A 22,969-nucleotide genomic window follows, 5' to 3' on the forward strand; every position below is an offset into this window, starting at 1 on the left:
AAAAGTAAATAAATAAAACAAAACTACTTTAAGAAAATGGACTTAAGAGTTAGACTTACATTTGAGCTCTTAAACTTAATTGATTTTTGAACATAGGCAAGTAACTTAACATGTTCGGATCTCAATTTCATAATGTGTAAAGTCATCATAATAATAGCACTACTGCTTGAGGCCAATGTGAGGAATATATAATTCCTATAAATACCTTAACATAGTGCCTGGCACATAGTATGTATTCAACTATTATATTATTTTTTTATGGCCCATTCTGTGTTAGGCAGCCTGCTAAGGATACCAGAACTGATAAGGCATGTTTCTTGCTGCTAAGGGGCTCAAAGTCTAGTGGAGGAAACATCTAGGTAGGTGTGGTTTTACTACACAGTATAACAAGTACCATAACAGAATTACATACAATGGGCTGTGGGAGGCAGAAGAGGGTGCATCTAACTCTGGATAGGGAAAAGTTGGAGAAAGCACAGAGGGGTTATAATTCACCTGAATTTTGAAGAACATGTATGCAGTTGCTAAGTGATAGGGTGTAGGTGAAAATTCCAGAATGAGCAGCATGTGTGAAGGCATGGAAGCATAAAAGAGAATGCCGTAATCTAAGAAGAACAGGTAGGTTTACATGCTTGTAGTGCGAGGGAGTGATGAGAGATGTGATTGGGTTTGTGGTAGGTAGCATCAGCCTGCTCCCTCGACTGTTCTCCCAGGACTTGCTATACTGCTAAAGAGCATTGAAACCAGCCCAGAAAAGGAGTCCAGCGGTAGTTAGCTACACTGTAGAAGTGAGGCATTGTGTTTGGTGTGTGGCACCATGACCACAAATAGAAAGTGTAGATAGCCAGAACCTCAAAAGAGGATGGGTTTTATAAGAAATGGTCTGGAAAGACTGGGTGGAAGGTCAAAAGAAGTTAGATGGTATGTGGAAGGAGATTCCTACCCCTTAATTTTGAAGATAACTTACACATTTTAATAGCTACTCTCACTACTGCCTTATTTTTAAGCCTACAGAGTCCGTACTGGGTCTCAAAGTTTAGACCTTTTTAGAAAGGTTCTCTTGAAGCTTTAAGAACTAATTACCTTTGAGTAAACTTGCTGTCTATGAAATAAAGAGGCTGTGCAATGTAATGGGATTATTCCACACTTTATACCTTAGACTTAGGATACCTAGGATCTGGAATTGACTCTTCTGCTGACAGATTTTGTGACCTTTCATAAATATTGGGCCTCAGATTTCTCCTGTACCAGACAATGTAAAAGTTAATTCTAGTTCTTAAGTTGTATAATTCAAAGTTTCTAAAATATAAGTTGTTAAAAACAATGATGACGCAACGACAAAAATGATGCCCATTCTGCAGCTTGATGGTTCACAGTCTTCCTGAGACAGGCTTAGAGTGCAAGAGTCAACAAGGATATTATTGCTATCAACAAAGTTGAGCACATAAGCAGAATGGGTTACAATGTCTGTAAGAATTTGAAAGCCACCCTTCCTTCCTTCCATTACAATGTATACTCCCTCGGTCATGTATGTGTTATGAGATACTGTATTTATAAATATTGTATTGCATAAATATTTTGAGCATAAATTCTTTTTTGTATTATAACCTATGAGATATCCATATTGAACATACTCTAAACTGGGATAGGAGTGCATATCTTGGATAAGTCATTAGCTAAGGGCTCTCAAAAAGGTGATCAAAGTATTGATCAAATATATTTCAAGTTAACATATGAGTTTGACTGTCTGCCTAAATAAAATTGGGTGTTTTTTTTTTTAAACAAGTTTAATCATAGACCTGATATTTGTCTTCAAAATGCAAACTGAAATAATCTTCAGATTTCTTGATAACTAATACAAAGTAACATTTATTACTTTAAAATGTTGTTGGGCAGATATTTTATGTTTACTTTAAATGTTTTATAGGGCTGAGAGGGATGGCATGGATTAATATAAAGCGATGTTTCTCAGACTAGGTTGCACAGACTTTTGTCCATATGTGTATTCCTGGAATCCATGAAAATTTAGTTATAATTTTTATTTTAATGATTAAAATTAAAAAAAGTTTTTATAAGAATAAACAAAAATAAACATAAAATAAACATAGTGACAATTTTTAATCAAAAAAAATTTTTATAGAGGAAACTTAATTTTTTAAGCCAGTATTTCCCCAACTGGGCACTAGGTCTGTAACTCATGATAGTTTCAAAGTAATTTTTCCTTTGAAAATGAGTGTATATGTTAAACAAGTTTAAGAAACTGATGTAATGAATATAAACCAACAAACAAAAAATGACAAATTTATATGTGCTCTCTTCAGCATGATTTTTATCTACAAATTCAGACTTAGGTCTTTTCTTGTCTTGAATGGCAATTTCATTTCAATCTGGTATAAATTCCTACTATCCATTCTAATGCATTCAGTGACAATAGTGAAGTCACTGTGATCTTGTAGACCATTTCCATTGTTACCCTTTCATTTTATAGAAAACATTTCACTCCTCCAACTTCCCTAGGTGTATGCTTTTCAGAACAAGATTTTGCTTCCATTGAGGAAGTTTGGCAAAAGGAAACTTGAGTGAATATTTTTAAATACTTTTTAATTCTGATCCAGTGAAGAAAGTGAAGGCAAGATCTAGGTTGCCTTTTGGATCAAGACTCAAAACAAACATGGAGATGATATTAATGTAATACAATTAAAAAGAAGATGAAAAAAGATGTCAATTTCTTTGAAAGTTGAGGTGGAAATTCAAAGTGTCATACAAAGTTTGTTGTATTACAAAGTGCCCTGCAGAATTCAAAATATTAGTCAAGAGTAGTGCTTTGGTGATTTGTATTCATACTCCCTTCAGAATATAAAGGATGGAACTTTTCTTTTTTAAGTAAAAAATAGTTCTGCAAGACCATAACTTAAAACAACACTTAAATGAAACTTAGAAATATTAGTTGGTGTTTCCAGGGCAGGATCCCCGGGGAAAAGGGCAAGATTCTTGTAGGAGATACTCTGTGAACTACACTTAAATTTGGGGGTTATAACTGTAAATAGTTTAATCCCTTTAGGTAGATTTTCCAACAGTATTAAATAGTCTCACCTTAAACATTTTATATTCATGTGTACCCTTGCTATTTGTTACTTACTCTAAAAACAATAATTTGCACATATATATGAATACTTACATATGAATATCTCCTATCTATCTTGCCCCCCTTAGGATTTCTGACTTAGTTGATCTTGGGTAGGGCTTTATAAGTTGCATTTCTAACAAGTTCCCCTGTGATGCTGTTGCTAATGGTCTGAGGGGCTACACTTAGGGAATCACTGGTATAAGAATTTATAGATTTATAGGTAGTAGTTAGGTCCACCATGCTTATGTGTATGATGTCCTATTGTTCTTACTCTATGAAAACCGTATCTCAGATCTTAGAAAATAAGAACAAACACAAACATACTCTCTTAGTTCCATCAGAGCAGTCAGAAGCAGGGTACATTGAAGAAGTAAGAAGAGAAAATTGGGGTTTATCTAGGCCCTGTTATATCCATTTCTAATAATATTACCCCAGTTCTTTTGGACCAATAAGAAGAGACTATGTTAACCCCAAGGTAGCATGAAAAAATTCATTGCCTTGCTTTTATATAATTTTCTAAGATTTAATCTAAGAACACTTATGTAAATAAAAGACTTTAAGGTGAACATATATTATAGGTATCCTACAGGGTCATGTTCAGAAGCTGGTATAGATTCATCAGGAGTAGTGGATTTCAATCAAAGGTTCAAGTTACTCATCTCTCTTCCACGAGCTAACTGTACTTCTCAGAAAGCCATTTAACCCATTTCCCATTTGCCCGAGAATATTTGCTGGCAGCACTTGAGGCTGCAGAGTTTACTCCAGGACAACTCACAGATTACCTAACCTTACCCCCAAAGTTTGCCATGAAATATATCACTTTTATTATTATTTTCGCATCGCTCTAGTATATCGATAGTCTTTGGAAGCATCATTCTATTTATAGCATTCTGTTTTTAGTAGTGGTATTTCCATTTATAAAAAATAGTAATTTTCAATTGCTGAAAATGTCAAATCCTAGAAAATTCCTAGCATTCCTAAATGGGATGTTAAATTAACACTGGCGGCGAGCTGCACTTTTGTTTTCTAAATGAGAAAAAGGTTAAATATTCAGTGCTTCAGCTTTTCTATCTATATCTATATATCATCTATATATCGATATATGTCGATATATAGATATTTACAGAAATCGATATATAGATGTACATCTATATATCGATATATAGATATAAGAAAAAGATTACAGTCCTCTTAATTTTTGTCGGCAATGTATAGAACAACCATACATGTGATGATCGTCTAACTCTTTGGAAAAAGAAGGCACTAAAGAAATCTAAAGAGCTGTATTATAATTTTCAGAAATTTAGTTTCCTATAGAATTCATCAATCCTATCTCGGAGTTTGTTTATATTAAAAAATTAAATTTTCTTCAATTTTAGTGTATATTTTTGCCAGAGCCCCCAAATCATTTCAGTTTTGTAAAATTAAACAATTGCCTATATCACTCTAATTTTAGGTTAAAGTTGCCATTTTAATTTTAGTGTTTCTTCTTTAAAAAACAAAACATGCAAAACAAAACAAAACAAAAAAGCTGACTTTATTCATTTGCCAAGCAAGGATACATTGTAAAGAAATTCACTGAGTAATTGTTGAGGAAGAAAAGTCTGGTTTTCTAGTACTAGAAAGAACAGGAATGACAGTTATTCTAATTAATAAGTGAAAACTAGCATTTTGGATAGGATGGAATGAACTTGTAGAGCTGTATATGACTGTTTAAAACAGGTCCCATTGTAGTAACCTGTATTGCGTTTTGATATCTCCTAGGTAAGCCCTACAGTGTATGGAAAACTTTCTTTTTATAAGTTTCTAGCCCCTTTTCCAAAGCCGATTAAATCCTTATGAAGGTTCTGGACCTAACTAACCTTCTCAAGGGTCCCTATTGGTGTGGTCTAAAGTTGGGTGGAGCCCTGGGGTGGCAGGGAACAGTACCCACACTAGACATACTTAGTGTCTCTTTTTAAAGAGAGTTAATACAATTGGCAGTGCAAGACTGAAAACAGCTGTGGAACAGAATTATTCTTATCCAGATTTCTCTCCATATAAATTCTGCAGGAATATCAGCAATAGCATTTCTCGAATTCTAGAAATAATGGAAAAGTTATGAAATGGGGCATCAGTAGTAAATCTCTATATTAGAAAAGTTCAATTCATTTGGGGGGGGGGAACTATGAAAAAACAATACCCTCAGCTGGTACAAAACATTAAATATGAAAAGCTCCTCCTTCCCACATGTCTGCAAGAGGTAGTGAATTTGACTCACCAAAACTAAATTCATCAATCTTTGTAGTACATTTCCGCTTACGTATATAGAATGATTTAAGGGAGGCAGGAACTGAGAGAGAAGTGTGAAAATCACAGTTCCAGTTGGGTGCTTAATGACTGCTTTCATCCATTCATTCCATACAATATCAAGTACCTCCTATGGCCAGACAATAATAATGAGGATGTTATTAATAATATATTAATATATTAAATGTTAGCTATGAGCAAACACTATCTGATTACATTACGCATAGTACTTCATTTCATTGCCCAACACTTTATAAGAAAGATACTATTATTATCTCCGTTTTAATAGGTGAAGAAACAGGCTCAGATATGGTGAAATAGCTTTTTCATGGTCATCCACCAAGTAATTAATTGCTAGAGCTAGGAACTTGTGCTCCAAGTCAGGTCTATCTGACTCCAGTTACTATCTGCTGTGCTAATACTGCCACTACACTACACTATGCAGGGCCATGAAAATAAAATGAAGAACAAAACAGACACTGTCCCTGCCCCAGAAAGCATATAATTTTAACCTATCTGAGCTTCTGTTTCCTCTTTGCAGGCTGGAATAAATTATGGCATAGCGTGGCTTTGTTACAAGATCTTTCATAAATCCCAGGCAATTAAATGAAAGCTTTAATGAAACTAGTCCATGAAATTGGCAGAGTAATTTTTGAACATCTCTTTGGGAAATACATGGTAATCTTGGAGAGTTCACTGAACTTGAGTACATGTACTGAAATACTGGGGTAAAGCACCATCTAGGATAAGAAGAAGACAGAAAAATGAATTATGTGTATATTCTTGGCTTAAAAATTCTTCTTGTTCAGAGGAGAATCAGCTGTCAGATTTAAGCTTACTACAGCAAACAGTAGAAATGAAGTATCTTTCTATTGCTGTCGCCTCTCGGGGACTCTGTTTCACAAGTATGGTTCCATTTGAAGAAATCCTTAAGAATCCCACCCACATCCCAAGGTAGATGTTTATTTACACTTTGCAGATCTAGTACCATGGCTCCACATCTAGGGCAAATTAATTCTAGCACTGCCCACCTGCATCTCTTCTGAGGGACTTCGTTTTGTTTTGAATAATCTTTATCAAAGAACCTGCTTAGTTCCTGTCTTCACACACACAGTTATATTTTTTAACCAGTTGTGTATTGGTATTAAAAATACAGCAGTAATATAAAATGTAACCTTGTGGTACCCTATTGTATTTCACTATATCTTTCCTCTTCAGTAAGATACAGAGATTGTAGTTAAAGAAAGTAACGTAGAATAAATCCCATACCCAAAGATATGGATAAGTAAGAGAGGATAAACTAGCTTATAAAACAAGTTACGGTTTCCCTAAAATGTGGAGTTGGTGCAAAGAAGATACTGAAGAGTCTATACTCCAAATGTATAATTATTTAACTCTGTGAACAATGGTAGAGTTTAGATTAAACCATAAACATCATCATTGCTCTTTTTTGTTCTTGTCATTGTCATTGTTGTTTTGTTATGCTGGCTGGCAGAAGCATGGAAACAAAACAATGACTACAGCACTTTGTTTTTCACATAGAGTTTTTTCCCTTGAATTTCCATGAGGTCATATATGGGTGCTTCTTCAATATGTCAGTTTTCAAATATTTGTGAATTACCTGTTGTGTGTAGGACACTATGCTAAATCCTTTTAGGAGCTTACAGTCTAATTAGAAGAGAAAGAATATGTACTTGAAAGTATAACTAAGGCATAAAGCCTTTCTCACAGACGCTTAATAAAGGCACTTCATCCTATAAACATGCACCCCAAGCTCATCCTTTAGTGTCTTAGATTTCTGAAGGTTATCATAGAACCATAAGATATGCAGATCAAGGGTTCTCCTTTAACAAATCCAATCAAGTAGAATTAAAAAAAAAAAACAAAACTTGCTACATTAGAACCATTGAAATAACTTCGGTTATCTCATTGTCAAATAACATTAATGCTACATTATGATTGAAGAATGAAGAAGAAAAAGAGAAATAGATAGCTTTGACCTGGGAACTAACACAATAGATCTTAAGAAACTTCAAAGTAAAACAATTATCTCAGCAACAAAGATGATTTGGCATCCCTTTGTGAGCCATTTATGACATGTGTGTAATACTTTGACATTAATTTAGAAACTGGCATTTCTAGAGTCTTGCCACATTGCCAGGATATTTCTGTCTCAATAATATATTGATTATATTATTGTAATGAGTTAGCCAGTGACTCACAGAATTATGGGGAAATTAAACTGAATTTATCTGAGAGAAGTAATGATGAAAACTTCAGAATTATATGCATGTTTCATATCCTTGTCATGTTAACACTCACCTATTTGTGTCTTGCTATCAGCCTGTGCTTTTTAATGTGAATCAGAAGCTGTGAGTAATTCTTCGATGTTATATAGTACTTACCACAGTGGTGCTTAAAATATAGTAATACTCCTCAGTTAAAAAAAAACCATAAAAAACTTAGATAAGTGAAATTTTGATTCTTGGTTACTTTCCTGAAAATACTCATTGGTGCTCAGTTTTTAAAATTGCATGACCAATTTTGGAAGTTACCTTTCAGTTGCTATACATTGACCCATTATAGACAAGTGAGAGATGGGTAACTATGTAAATGACTGTAAATCTATCAATCTGTTCTGAAATCAAGAGGCAAACAACAGGGCAGTTTCTTAGGAGGTATAACCATGTACAGCTCTGAGTTCAGAATGTAAGTATCTCTCACACTAAATGCTTATTTGGGATTTTTTTTCATGGTCATAAGTTTCTTTTCTGCGTATTTTGTTTGTTGTTAACCTATAGCATGTAACACATCTGATAGTGTTGCCCTGTATCTTACATGAAGCCTCCAACATGCATGATCCATCTCAGCCTCCTTAAATGCTATGAAGGTTGATACCCTTTTGTCTTTTTTTTTTTTTTGCAGTCTCTTATTCATAACCACCCCCTACACACACACACACACACACACACACCTGTGCTACATATGGAATATTTGCCAGTTGCTAGAGTGCAGAAAAATGGATGATGGCAGTTAACAGAGTTTACATGCCACGCCTTCAGGACTCACAGAGAGTGGGCACATTGCATCTCCAGGCGATCCCAAGCTGGTGCAGTATCTTATAAAATACTGTTTGCCAAGTCAGGCCAGCTGGATAGATAATGTGAGTCATCATACTATGTAGTAGTTCCTATTCTAGTCTGATCTTGATGTTATGCTGGTAATGTATTATTGATGAACTAATCATGTTCCTAAAATAAACCAATATCATTCTTTAAAAAAAGAATCTCCAGAAATAAATAGAACTACAGAGGACAGTCTTGTCATTAAGTCCAAGTCTTTTCTCTTTGCCAAATTTGTTTCACTGTATTGCACATATATAACAGCTGACCTTTTTTAGTATATTTTGAGGAAGGGTTTAAGTTGCTGAAAATGCTTAATTCATAAAAGATAAATATACATGGTGGCATCCTTATACTAAATATCTTCCAGTAACTCCAATGAAGTAGTTATTTTATGCAATTAAGACACTTGTTTTTATGGAGTTTGTTTTTGTTTTGTTTTGCTTCCTTCTAAATGATCAAGACCCATTTTTAAAAGCCTTCTTACTCTATTATTCTAACAGTTACCGGCCACGTTGTGTGCTATAGTATTAACACTGCGTCATTTTAATATTTGACATAATGCTTTGCGGCAGCTAAAATTTAAAAAGGATCACATTTATTTTAAGATAATTATAAAATTACTGTGGTGCACCCAAGCAGATCATTCTAGTTTTGCTAAAACAGAGATTTTCTGTCTATCAGAATTACCTTTATGCACATCTCTTTTATATAATAAAATAACATGTCTTGTGATATTCATGTTTTTACTTAGATATTTCATTAATGTACAGAATGTTTGCACACACTTTGCTCTCTATAAAAGTATGTGTTAGTACTTCAATAAACAGTAGTAGATTATGAGTGGAAATTTAAGTTAGCTTCTTCTATTAAATCATACATGTCCATGTTGTAAGAATAAGCAGTTTTAATCATAGAAGTCCTCAGTAATTAGAAGAGAATAAGGAACATTTTCGTCACTAGGGAAATAAAGGCTAAGCCGTTGATGTGCATTAGTTCTATTTCTTTGGGAGTTTGCTCAGCAGATATGACTTGAGAAATCTTTGTCAATCTCTTTGGAAGAAAGCCAGAAGAATAGATGTAGAATTTGTAAAAGGAAATAGTCTTATTTCCTTCAGTTTTGCTATGACTGACAGTTTAATTGTAGAGTGTCTTCAATCTATAAATTTAAAAGTAGATTTTCTTTCTAACCCATAAATATATTATGACAATTAGAGTTTTGTTCATACAATAATATCTATGAAGTAAAATACATTGCCATTATTTCTTGATTTCTAAAAGCTGAAGTGTATGTTTAGTTATTATTAGGTATATGGGTTTTATAAGAGAATGTACTCCCAAATGTGAGAAAAATGGCAATTATATCTTGAGTGATTTTTGACCAACTATTTTTTCAGTTTAGAAAATATAGATAAATAAAAGGAGTGATTAAATTGTTTGGTCTCATAGGATAAGCATCTTTCCTTTAAATATGTGATAGGAGGTTATATTATGTATTCCTTTTTTTGGTTGTTGTTAATTATGCTGCTAGGAAATTCTTCCTGAAATTGATCTAAAACCTAATTGAAATTTTACTCATTTTAAGCTTTGCTTTAACCAGAGATAGAGAAAAATATTTTTTATTATTGTGTAATATATTTTTATGATTCCTTACAAAGAGCTGAGGTTCGGCTCTAATAAGGCTTCACACCCCTATCTCTCTTAAAATATTCATCTAGCTAACCAGTGTTCTTTAATGTTGTTAATTGAATGTTTTATCTTGATCTTTTAACAGAGTTCAACAAAGTTGACCACTGCTTCCTTCTTCATATACTTTCTTCTCATGATTGACCACGATCTCCTAGTTTTCCTCCTGGCTTAGTAGTATACCCTTTTCGTTCTCTTTTATTGGTTTTTTCTCTTCAAGCTCTAAATGTTAGCGTGTCTCCCAGGGCTTGGCCCTTTTTCTTCTACATAATCTCCCTAGGTGATTTCATCCAGCCCCCTAGTGTCTTTAAATACCATTTGTGTGTGAGTGTGTGGCGGGGGGAGCTGATGACTCTTAAGTCTTTCTGGTCACAATGCTCTCTAAAATACCAAATTCTGTATCTAGCTGCTTACTTGACATCTCTGCTTAGATGTCAAGTAGGCATCTACAAATTGAAGAGGCTAAATGGATAACTTGTAATTTTGTTCCTCCAAATATGCACCTCTCCTGGTTTTCCCTAGTAGAGTATATAGCACTACTAGTTACTTGGTTGATAAAACCAAAATCTTCCGAGCTGTCCTAGATTACTTTCTTTCCCTTAATTTGAGCTGCTGCTAATCCATCAGGAGAATAGCTATTCTCTTGACAAAGCAAATGAGATAGTTCTCATCACTCAGGCATTTGAAGGAACTTTTCCTGACCCTGTGAACCAGTGTTGACACCTAGTGGTTTTCCATTATATCAGTTTAGTTCACTAAATAACTTTTATCTCTATCAGATATTCTTTTCTTGACTATTTATGGAATTTTTTTATGTCTTCAATTTTGCGAGACATTTAGTAAGATGGTTACTGAGTGAATGTTTGTTCATTCATTCATAGTTATAAACACATATTGAGGACCTTCCATGGTCTAGGCACTGTGCTAAGGAGATAGCAGTGATAAAGATGCAATTCTTGCTCTCAAGAGTTTCATAGTTTAGTGAGGGAGGAAGCCATACAAATAAATAATTACATTACATTGTGAAGAAAGCAACAGTGCAAGCCTGTCCAAACTATAGAAGCAGCTTAGAACAGGATGTGATTAACTATAAAGGGGAATGTGGAGCTGGAGTGATCCCAGTGGAGGGATGATTTACTGGAGTTTTAAAAGATGAATAGAATTTTTCAAGTAAACAATGGGAAAAGAATAGGGATGTCCAGACTGAGATACTAACATATTCCAAGGCACAGTGGTATGCGATACCTGTGAAATATCTGCAAACATTTGTTCTTGCTGAAACACGGGATGTACATGGAGAATGGAGCTAGAAAGGCAGGCCACGGACAGAAAGGGCCTGGTTTTCCCTGCTGGGAAGCTTAGACTTCATCCTGTGGGTAAGTAAACTAATGAATTTTGACATTTTTAAGCAGGTAAGAGATAATGTTTACATTTTAATTTTAAAAGATTTTTTTTTTTTAAGCAATAGTATGGAAGAGGGATTTACAAGCAAGGAGACCAGTTAGGAGGGCAGAGTTAAGACAAAGGCCTGTTGCATACATGTTGGTGATAAAGAAAAGTATATAGAAATGGAGAAAGAAGTCAGAGGTAAAGTTGGTTATATTGGTAGTCTGTGTGAATGCAAAATGGTCCAGAGTGGGAATGCAGGAAAAGGGGTGACATCAGTGTTTCTGTCTTCAAATACTAAGTGTCTGGAGTGATACTAACCAAACACACACATATATACACACATACACACATACACACACACGCACCTACATATGTACATATACGTATGTGTGTGTGTGTGTGTGTGTGTGTGTGTGTGTGTGTGTGTGTAGAAAGATAGAGACAATGTGTGTGTGTCATTGTGCTTGAGACTCTATTTTTAAAATGTTTAGTTTAGATTTCTCTAGTTGGAGAATTTATAGGAAATCCACTGCAGTTTAAAAAAAAAAAATCAAAATTTGTATCAAATCCCAAGGTTTAGTCCTAATTTTGTCACTAGCTGACTGTGTGATTGTGGCATTCCTCTGCATTTTTGTTTTCTCATTTCTATCATCCTGATGCCAGGATGATATTTCCAGAGAAAGTTACATTAATACTTTAAACCTTTCCTACTTGATCATATATTCCAGGTATTAAGCCATTATTCATGCACTCAAAGAATAACAGAATTCTAGGTCTTGAAAGGAGATAATTTAAACAAACCAATTACCCGCCTTTCCCACCTGTGGTATCAGTTTAGAAAACAGAGGTCCAAAGAGTTTGGCTTGTTGAAAGTAATGCAGGAAAAGTTTGTGTTAGAAGAAGCATTGGAACCCAGAACTCCTACCTCCAAGAGCACCACCCTGACCAGCATCTCAATGTAATGATCCACATTAACCCCAATTCTGAATCTCCTGTGGTCCTCAAAACCCATGTAACTTTGGGCACTTGGGGCATCAGCTCCTTCTTTGTTGATTCGTCCCATCAGTGCATAACTGTTGGGGATAGGGATATGCTGAGGAAGCATAACCCTGAAGAAGTGTGAATTAGTGTAGCTCTTGGTGATAGATACTTCTAGTGACTTGGGGTTTGCTTAGGAGAGACTCTGCCCCTTACTCCTTCCTGCGTTCATATTCTTTTGCCTAAACTCCAGTTTAAAAATCAGACCCAGATACAGTAATGTGTAAATGTAAAGGAAGAGGGTCAACTTCAGTTCTGACATATATTTGCACCTCCTAGGGTTTTAAACAAACAAAATGAGTGTTCATTGCTGATTCATGTTTTGCTTTTGGTCCCTAGATCCTTTTCTGCTACCATCATGTGACATGTACCATGGTGGCTTTCATCATATAATGCATTCTGGGTTCTCCTAAATCCTAAAGCACTTTATAAAAATAAAACCAAAGGTCTCATTTTTCTGATGAAGAGAGCAAGGCATAGAGAGGTTTTACAAAGTGATACAACAAATAAAGGAGGAAAAAGAATCCAGGATCATTTTTTTTCACTCTCCATTAAATGATACTCTCTCTTATGCTTTTCTGTTGTCAAAAGCCCTCTCTACATTCTGTATTGTTAGGTCATCATCTCCTATAGTTTGCACAATACGATGTATTATGGATTGCTCACAAAGCAGCAGATATGAATTCTTTATAATGGATTTATTCTTTTCAATTTTTTGTCATCTTTGGGCTTAATAGAAATAGTTCAGCGTGTTATATTGTATGATCTGTTCCTAAATAGATAAAAGATTTCTGTGTTTTGAAGGAAACATTTATATTGGTTAATTTGCTGCATTGCCTGCAGGAATGTTAGTCCGTAGGAGGAAAACAACTGTTTCCTGACAAGATTTTTTAAAATTCTGCCAGAAACTTTTATTTTTAACAATGAAATAAAGAGGGGAGTAATCCATAAACAATTAAAGAATGGTATCTTCGAGAATGTTTACCATCTCTCAGACAGAACATCTAAGATTGTGAGACACAAAGGTGTCTTTCCTTACATGAAGAAAGGCTCTTTCTCAATTCCCTTCCCAGCTTGTAAGCCACAACACTATGGATGGAATGAGCATGCAAATGTGAGCATAGATATTTTCTCCCTGGTGATAAAGTTTCCTGCCTGCTCTTTGCAGAGCCAGTAGTCTAACTATAATAGAAAGAGAATGTGTACTTTCCTTTAAGAAATTAAAGCCACTGTCCACAATGTGCAAAAGACTGTGAAATTGAAAGTGTGTCCCTGGAGTGGATAAAAAAAATAATAAGTGGCAACTCAAAAACAGACTACTGGCAAATAATCAATTATCTTTGTATTTCTATACAAAACTACAGTTCATTTTGCCAGCCTGTTGGGGAAACAGAGCCCACACAGGAGGCAGTCAGCTTAGACTAGGGAGCTGTTTTCAGTTTACTTCCAGGGAACCTTCATATAAACATCATCTGGCTGTCATACTCGTGTGACGCAGTTTTAGAGCTCGTGTAATTGGTTTGCTGAACTAACTACGAAATAGCAAACTGATTCAAAAAGAAATCTGTTGCCCGATTCATTTTTGTGGTAATGGTGTTGACTCACATGGCTTAATTTTTAAACCTGAGGTAATAGTTAAACTTTCCTAAAGATTAAAGACAGGTTGAATAGTTTTACTGGGTAAGCACTATTTTATAAACTTGAGTTGAATCTCTTTGGCCTACAGATGGATTTAGAACTGGTTTAAGCAGAGGAAGACAGGAAAAGGAATGATGTTTTACTCCTGGATGTTCATATAGGAAAATAAATAGAAATTTAGATTGTTTTGGAAAGACATCTATGATTAATATATGGTGTGGGGGGATGTGCTAATAGCTGGCTGGCTGGCTGAGGTTTTGTCTCAGTAAGATTTTAAGTGAACCATAAAATATATATATTGGAGTTTAATAAACAATAAATATTTCTGATAACTTTCCAGAAGTGTAGGCTCCTGGAAATATACAAAAGTATTCAACATCTCTATAACCGAAGATGAGTATCTCAGCTGAAGGAGAGACAAAAGGATTACAGCAAAAAGATCTTCAGTTCTCACTGCCCTTATTTTCTTTTTAAAATAGGAAGAAAATTACCATCTTCGAAATCTTACCAGACTTTAAGTCCCCGTAATATAAAGTACAGTGGATGCATTCCTTTAGTTAATAAGACCCACTCCCCTCCTCCAGGTAGTCAGTCCTGATTACACTTAGCCCACTGCCTGTCATGCCCAGATACGCATGCACATGCCATAATTACACCCGCTTACAGATGTGGACAAAGATGCTAATTGCTCAAGGACAGACAACAAAAAATGGCTGTACTGTGGTTTATCAAATCATGTTTAGTCATTAAAATAGCTTCGTTACGACAAATAAGTCACTTTGTATATAGGAGAAAGTATAAACAATCTTTTTTTTTTCTTTTACTGACGTTTGAAATTCTGAAGTTTTTTAACAGCTTGTTAATTTACTCTCCCACAATGTATTTATTCTTAATCTGTTCTTCAGACAATCTTTAATAAAATATTTGTAAGTAGTTAAAACATACTTATGGTTTAAAAAAGAAGTAGAAATTGAAACAGCACAAAGGAGTATACAGTGAATATGTGTCTGTATTCTTCCCTGCCCCATGGTATCCCACTTTGGGGGTTCTCATGTTCCCAGTATTTTAGGTTTTCTTCCTAAATTAAAGATTCCTTGTATATACAAATATTTATATATATACCCCACTCCCAGCCACCTTTCTGGTTTACATAGATGGTACTCCATAATACTCTCAGTTTTTCTTATTGCTCTTTTTCACTCCAGCTCTTAGAAAAATCTCAGTCAGGTCTGACTAGTCCACCTAAGATGAAATTACTTGCTGTGTTGCAGTATGAGAGGCTTCATGAAATTAAGTCTTGACTTAGCTCTTTCTCAACTTGTAAAGAATAGAATATTCTCTCTTTATATCTCACAGGCATTATTAATTGATATGTTGTCAGCACTTCCATAAATATTTCTATGCTATAGTGATTTTTCTTATTGAAATGTATGCTGTGACAATTCAGCACATTTCTCTACCTATTAGATCAGATACCATCAGTGAGAAAAGAGTGAAGCAACTCTTACTAGGTGCATCAAGTCTTTCATGCCTAAATTAAATTATGTTTCATTGAATACTATTATGAAAGCTTGGAATAATATAGCACTACAGAACCATTTAGGCCACCCAGAGGCCTTGAAAGACTGATAAATCTCTACAGAGAGTGTTGACTCTTTTTTAAAAATAAGATCAAAACCACGACTAGTTTTCACTTAATCCTTTTTAAAATATGTATCACAATATTCTGACTCCTTTATTGGTAATTTTCTTGCTCATTAATACAGCAACAATTGCATTTATGAGTTCTGAAGCTTATTTTCCATCTTGGGGGTTTTGATAACATGCCTGAAATTGGGATTTATTTAGCATTGTGCAAGTTATTAGACACACCAAGAAATTCAGTGACAATCTCTGCTAATTTAGGAGGAGAAAAAAAAATTAGATTTGATTTTTGCTACCCAACAGATGATAAAAATCTAATTGTCATTGTAAGAAATGTTTTTTAAAAGCTTATTCTTTTTACTTCCCCAGAAACCAGTTGACTTCTTCCCCTCATAAAGTGACCAAAATATTTCAACCACTTGAGATGCTGTTCTGGTACTAACCCAAGAAATGAGTTTTTATTATAATACACTTCGGGTTTAATTCAACATCTGGGGACAGCCGAGGTGCGTTCCTTCACTCCTTGAAGGCTCTGTTTGCCCGTGAGTTTCTAGATCATATCTTCCAATTCGGAAGACCATCTAGTTAGATTTTGCACATGGAAACACATTTGGTGATGCATTTAAGAAATGTTTTGGGTATATACGAGGACAGAATTTCCTAAAAATATAGGCTAGCAATTGGGGATAATATATTATTTCTCTCAAATTATTGAACAAATGATAGCTATGATAATAGACCACTGTGCATTCTAAATTCTTCAAGGAGCTCTAATCAAAAACATTTCTTCTTAGTTTGCTCTGTTCTGATTTTCATCATCTTGTTTCTCAGTCTGTTTCCTAAAAGCTAATTTGGAGTTTTGAACAAATCTGTTGAACTTATTTATCATTCTTTGTTTAGATATTTTGTGTATGTAATTACCATAGAATTTCTGAGTATTTAATAAGGAAAAAGAAATTGATGAACTCAGAGTTAGGTACATTTGTGGGCAGAGGTGCTGTAGTTGTTTCGACTCCTTTCTGGCTGTGAAAGCATGTGTTGGGTACAGAATGTTGTATAAATGTTCAAGAACACTCACAGCATAATATAGTTTAGGCCTGAAACAGCTGATGTATCTTGTAAGAGTTGATTCACTCTCTCACTGGTGGCATATAAAGACAGGTGAGAGAAAGAAAGGGAGATGTTTCCCAAGAATGACTGTTAACATCCTCAGCGTGCCCATGTGCCCTGGACGCCAGACCTTCAGATTGCCACAGTCTGCTTCCTAGCATTCAGTCCTCCTATACAGAGGCAAACATCCCCTAAATGGCCCTGTGGGATGCCTGGGGAGTTCCTCTACTTTTTAAGGAATGGGCTCCCTAACAGATATCAGGAATAGCTATTCTCCAGACAGATTATTCTTCCCAAGAAGGAGAGTACCAGGATCTTTTATTTATTGATTTTGTTAAGGTCCTGATAATGGTTTTCTAGTCCTCTTTCCCTCTTTACCTTTAGTAGCTCCTACAGTTCATTGCCTCTCAGGGAACCCCTGGAATAAGCAAATAGTATTGTTACTCCCAGCTTGTAAGTTCATATTAAACCTAGAAAATGAGCTCTAACTATAGTTTTCACTTCATTCTTAAGCTTCCAAATCACGAAATTACCATATATATCTAAAATTTACAGAATCTCAAGTTTAATATATTATACACTGTACCCTCTATTACATATTTATGAAATCTTTTCATTTTCTACATTATTTGGCATAACTTACTAAAAATGTGTAATAGATTCTATCTCCCTCTTGCCACCATCATCCAGCCAAGTAAAAGAACTCAGTGCTGGTTACATATAAGCTTCTCTTAATTACACTAGTCTTTTCCTTTGTCTTAAGTGACTACTGTAGAATTCCTCTTGAATTTTCAGCTTCACTCTGACAACAAACACACATGGACACACGGACACACACACACACACACACACACACACACACACACACACACACACACACACACATAACACCCCTCTGTCTGACATCCTGGTTCTTGACATACTCTAACATTATGCAAGGATATGCCTCTTCTGGCACATTCTATGCATTTTATGGCAAAATGTTTCACTGGAATTTATCAGTGTTTATGTTCTCAGGCTAGTCGTTTACCATTACAGAACCTACTGTATCATCCATTCTAATTAAATTTGTTGAGATTGAGGATTCCTAAAACAGAGTTTAATGATGGCTTCAAATGTAGCTGAATAAAAATCAGCTGGATTAGGAGGAAGGTGGTCCTGACATCAAACTAGGATTAGATTTAATATTCATATTGGAAATGTTATTTCTTTTTTGGAAATTTCTCTCCCTTCATTATCATAAGGAATGAAAACATTTTTTTTTCCTCCTAGAGTGGAATCTAGTAAAGCCAGATTCTTTGGGTGGACAAAAGAAAAGTACAGGTTTCTTATTGTTTGCTTTCAATCAATTGGACTTTTAAAGATGGCCTTCTTTCTGTTTTACATTTACAGTATATACCTGCTTATCTATATACCTTCAGATCAATAAAAGAGTGGATATTTAAAAGTACCTGCAGTAGCCAACAGCTGGAATGATGCCAGGCATCTCTACATTTTAAATTCTTCCTGGGCTCTAAAGGGAGATGAGGCCAACTTTCCTTTTGACTCAGCAGGCAAGTTTTACTATGATAAGAGTATTGCTATTTTAAAAAGCAGCTCTTGACAATCTAACTCCAGAAAGCATTCCCAACCTGTGAAATAGTACAAAGGCGCCTGCTTCCTTATTGATGAAACAGTGGAAAATAATACCTGTTAGAAGTGATTTTAATCTTTTGGTAGCTTAGCTTCTGACTCCTCAGTAGATTTCTAACCCAAACTCTCATGTCAGATCTAGTGTCCCAGTTTCTCTGATTGGGCAGGTGGAGGCAATCTCACCTTCTCAGGCGTGGCACACACCAGAAGTTTAACTTGATCTCTTCTAGGAGTGGGGCCTGACTTGGTTGGTTCCATCTAGGGGCTGGATTAGTTCCAAGCACAAGTTTAGTCTTCCCTTTTATGCTTTTATGCTATTTTTCTCACTATTTCATTATGATCATAAAAGTTTCACTTCTAATATAGTTCTGATTTAGGGTGACATGTTGCAGTGCTTGTGTTAAAACTTCTGGATATTTAGAACTCTTGATATCCAATAAGCAGTATAAGGTGATCTTTCATCAGCATCAGGAAAAAGTTTATGCAGCTCCAAATTCTCTAGATATCTCTAAGTCAGCGACCAGGGGGTGATATTAATTAATTAATTAATTAATAATCTACAGATATATTGTGTACATGAGTAATCTTGATGAGATATCATCTTTTGTAGCTAACACTAGTTATGTATCTGATTACTATAAGTATGTATTCTTAATCTGAATCATTTGATTTGAAAGTGTTCTTAGCCCTCATTTAATTTGACATTGTTGAAAGAGTTGTTATAAAAGGTGTTGAGGAAGCAATGAAGGTCTCCTTAGTTCAGGTCACTTATTCCAGAATATTAATAGGACCTGAAATGTCTCCACTACCTGGAGTGTTTAGGCATTATCTTTACAAATGTAGATCTGTGTGTGTGTGTGTGTGTGTGTGTGTGTGTGCGCGCGCGCGTGTGCGTGTGCGTGCGCGTGCGTGCATGCGCGCATGCACATAGTGTATGTTTCATTATAGGAGTCATTATAAATATTAGAGCTTAAACCACATATTTCTCTGAGAAACCAAGCTACATCATACATGTGGAAGAGAGATAACATCAGCCTCAAGAGTTTTGAATATATACTGATTTTCCAATACGAAATATCAAAATGGATTCATCAGTCATGGATTATAAAAATATGATTGCATTTTCAGTGAGGAATAGTGACAAAAGCTGGTATAGAATTTGATGGTGGAGGCTAAGAACATGGAAGGGATGTGGTATATATACATATAGTTTCCAAACTCTGAATATCATATTTCCAATGTCAACTGAAAACCTGTCATGGGCTGTAAAACTATTAGCCATCGATTTCTGTTACACCTCTTACCATATTATCTAATACTTGTGGTCTTCTCTTCAGTATTGGATTATAAAGTTTTAAAGTTATCTCTGGAACTTGGCAAAGGTTGATGCTTAATATATATGAAGTTTGTTAAATGTTTAGGAGCTTTTTTGGCTACCAACTGTATCCAAGTCATGGTTTGTCAAATGTTGGCTGCTACAGGTTGAGAGAGAATCATGGCCTGAGATACCATATTTTCTAGGTGAAACCAGTTCTTAGAGAAGAATAAAAAGTCTTTTGAATATTTACTATGTATGTGTGTGTGTGTGTGTGTGTAAATATGTGCATATATTTTTAACACAGAATATGTTTTAGCATAAAGTCGTATGATAACAGAGGTGGTAAGTGCATATTAGAAGCCCCTGGTTCAACTTCTCATCCCAGGCTGGAGTGCCATCTATAATTTATCAGTCTCCTGCCAGAACTCGTCTCCTTTGTGAATTAATAAAATATCCCCACTTGTATTTTTTCTTCACATTTTTAGGTAAAATGATTAAATGTGAGAGCCTGTGAAAAAGAAATAGGCCTAGAGACTAACATATAACAGAGGTTTCTTCTCTGGCTTTTCCCCTTCCTGTTTGCAAAACAATCCTAATCCATTTCATGTTGATCTACTCGGAGCTTAAATACAACATTGAGTTATACTTTAATTCATATTACTAATATTGAAAGTGGATCAAAGTCCCAATACCCTAAAGAAATAGTTATCTAGAGTCCAGCATTAGTGCTCTTGAGGATATGCGAAATCCTGATTAAGTATATCAGCATATTCATCAATAACATAAATTTTCTCAGCCCAAATAGTGCTAAGTACTGTGCTAAAATTCAAGCCAAATAACTTGAGGTTCTTGTCTATAAACAATTGTAATTTAAAAGGTACTTTTGATCATTTCAGATACTCTCCCTTTAAATACAAATGATTATACAGTGTATTGAATATTACACATTATCTTCTCCAAGATTCAGTAATATAATTTCCATGATAGTTCTAGAAATGGAATGAAATCAATGATAGAAGGTGGGAATAAAAACAATAGTTAGTGAAATTACATGGAAAAACTCTTATTTTTCACCTTTCTCCCAATGTTCAAGATTATTAAGACTCTCGCCTCTTCAAAATGAGACCTGTGGACACTATAGCTTTCAGGTTCTCTTTGTATTCATATTATTAGCACTTGACTTCACTTTAGCGAGATGTATGTAACTTAAGTCCACAACCATAGAATGTTTAGATGACATTAGACATAGACCTTAAAAACATCTTTTTGCCTTTCTATTATTTTCAAAACAAACAAAAAAAGAAAAGTAAAAAAAAAAACAAACCTGAAATGTAAATTTCTATTGCACAAAATCTATGTTCCTTTTGCACTGACTTCCATCTTACAGAGATTCATTGGTGAAGGGGAGGAGTTGCTTGGAACAGACTAAGATCACATAAATATTTTAAAATCATGTACTTAAAATAGGTAACTTCTGATATAAAACATTAGCAATGATATTTTAAAATATTAATACTAATGCTTTAAGGTAATCAATAAATCACAAAATGAACAACTCAAAATTTGGTTTTGGAAAAATTGATATTGTTGTTGTCACACGATTGTATCCATAACAGAACCAGCAGTATATGAAACTTTAAATAAAGCAAAATATTGCCTTCAGTTTTATATTCAAAATTTAGGTCTAAGGCACAATGAATTAGTATTTCTGGTGCTATAGTAATTGGTTAATTCCTACATGCACTGTTCAGTGTATGTTTTACTAAAAATCACTCATTTCTTCCAACTTCTAATATTTTAACCTATAAAACAGGAATGATAATTAGAATTGAGTTTGTCTTGGAACCAGCAAAAATTACTCAGCAAATAAAAAATAATTTTGAGAAATCATATATTATAAGGTTATGAAAGTTCAAAGGGCATTTGAGAACCTGAGAGATGGGAGTGGGAATAATTCATATTTTTCTTCTTCAACAAGGAAAAGTACATGAACTTCTTTAGTCGAACATATGCTGACTAACTGAAGCAAGAATTTTAACTTTATAAATATTTAAATTGAGATGTTATGTTATTGTTTAAATGTGAATGAATATACTTGCTCACAGTAATTTCAAAGTAGGCAGTTTGTCAGTTTATCTAATTTTTGATACCATGTTAATACAATGTAGAAAAATCTTATCCCTAATTACTTATTTTCTAGTATTTCTTAACGTTTCCATTTGGTAAATGTGTGTGTGTGTGTGTGCGCGTGTGTGCATGTGCACGCACTTGCGCACGTGCATTAGTTGGATCTTTTCTCGTCAACTTCCTCTTTTGTGGAATTCTCTTCTCTGAATTGCCTGACATTAAGTGACATAAATTTTTAAATATAGGCAGAAAAGCTGTTATTTTTTATTTAGCTTTTACCATGTAATAGAATTTGTGACAAGATTATTTGCTAGTGTTATTTTATGTCTTGATTAGTGTTCTTTGTAAAGGACCCCAAGATAAGTGTACAAAAGGTGCAATATGAGATGTGAATGGAGGGGCAAATGACCTTCATTCAAATATAGCCAAGTAGTCATTATGAAAGTTTTCAGCAATTTGAACTGCTTAACTGGAAGTATGACAACAGTAATTGCAGATGTCCTTTAAGGATAGCTGTACACATTTCAATCAGTGACTACCCTAAGTTCACTTTGAAAGGAGCAACTATTACTAGGTATAAGTTTGGCTGAATTAAGTTCTTTAAAATGGGCATTTTAGAAACTTGTTGGGCAATCCTAGGCTACTGAATGTCTTCATGCTAACAATAGCTTGGCCTAGTATTGTACTTCATAAATATGTTTGCCTACAGTGTAATGACTCACTATCAAAAGTCTTTTATTTTCTAAATAGAATGATCTGAGCTTAAACGCACTGCCAATATCATAGCTGTTTGAGTCATACAGTGGCCCCCGGCAGAGTATTAACATATAAACTTTCTTAGTAAAGATT

At 34.7% G+C, this 22,969-nt stretch overlaps 1 protein-coding gene across 4 annotated transcripts in view; it reads left to right on the top strand.

Moving 5' to 3' along the window:
* The window catches only part of FIGN (fidgetin, microtubule severing factor), a 119,405-nt gene that overhangs the window by 54,405 nt on the left and 42,031 nt on the right, over positions 1–22,969 (top strand). Inside the window, exon 1 of one of the 4 annotated variants that reach the window (XM_023529730.1) lies at positions 339–359. The exons of the other annotated variants lie outside the window; for them this stretch is intronic. The gene's annotated coding sequence lies outside the window, so the exon portion shown is untranslated. Of the gene's footprint in view, positions 1–338; positions 360–22,969 lie in introns of those variants that run through there. 4 annotated transcript variants of the gene reach the window in all.

This window comes from Pteropus vampyrus, unplaced genomic scaffold, assembly GCF_000151845.1.
Source record: "Pteropus vampyrus isolate Shadow unplaced genomic scaffold, Pvam_2.0 Scaffold2, whole genome shotgun sequence".
Lineage (NCBI taxonomy): Eukaryota > Metazoa > Chordata > Mammalia > Chiroptera > Pteropodidae > Pteropus > Pteropus vampyrus.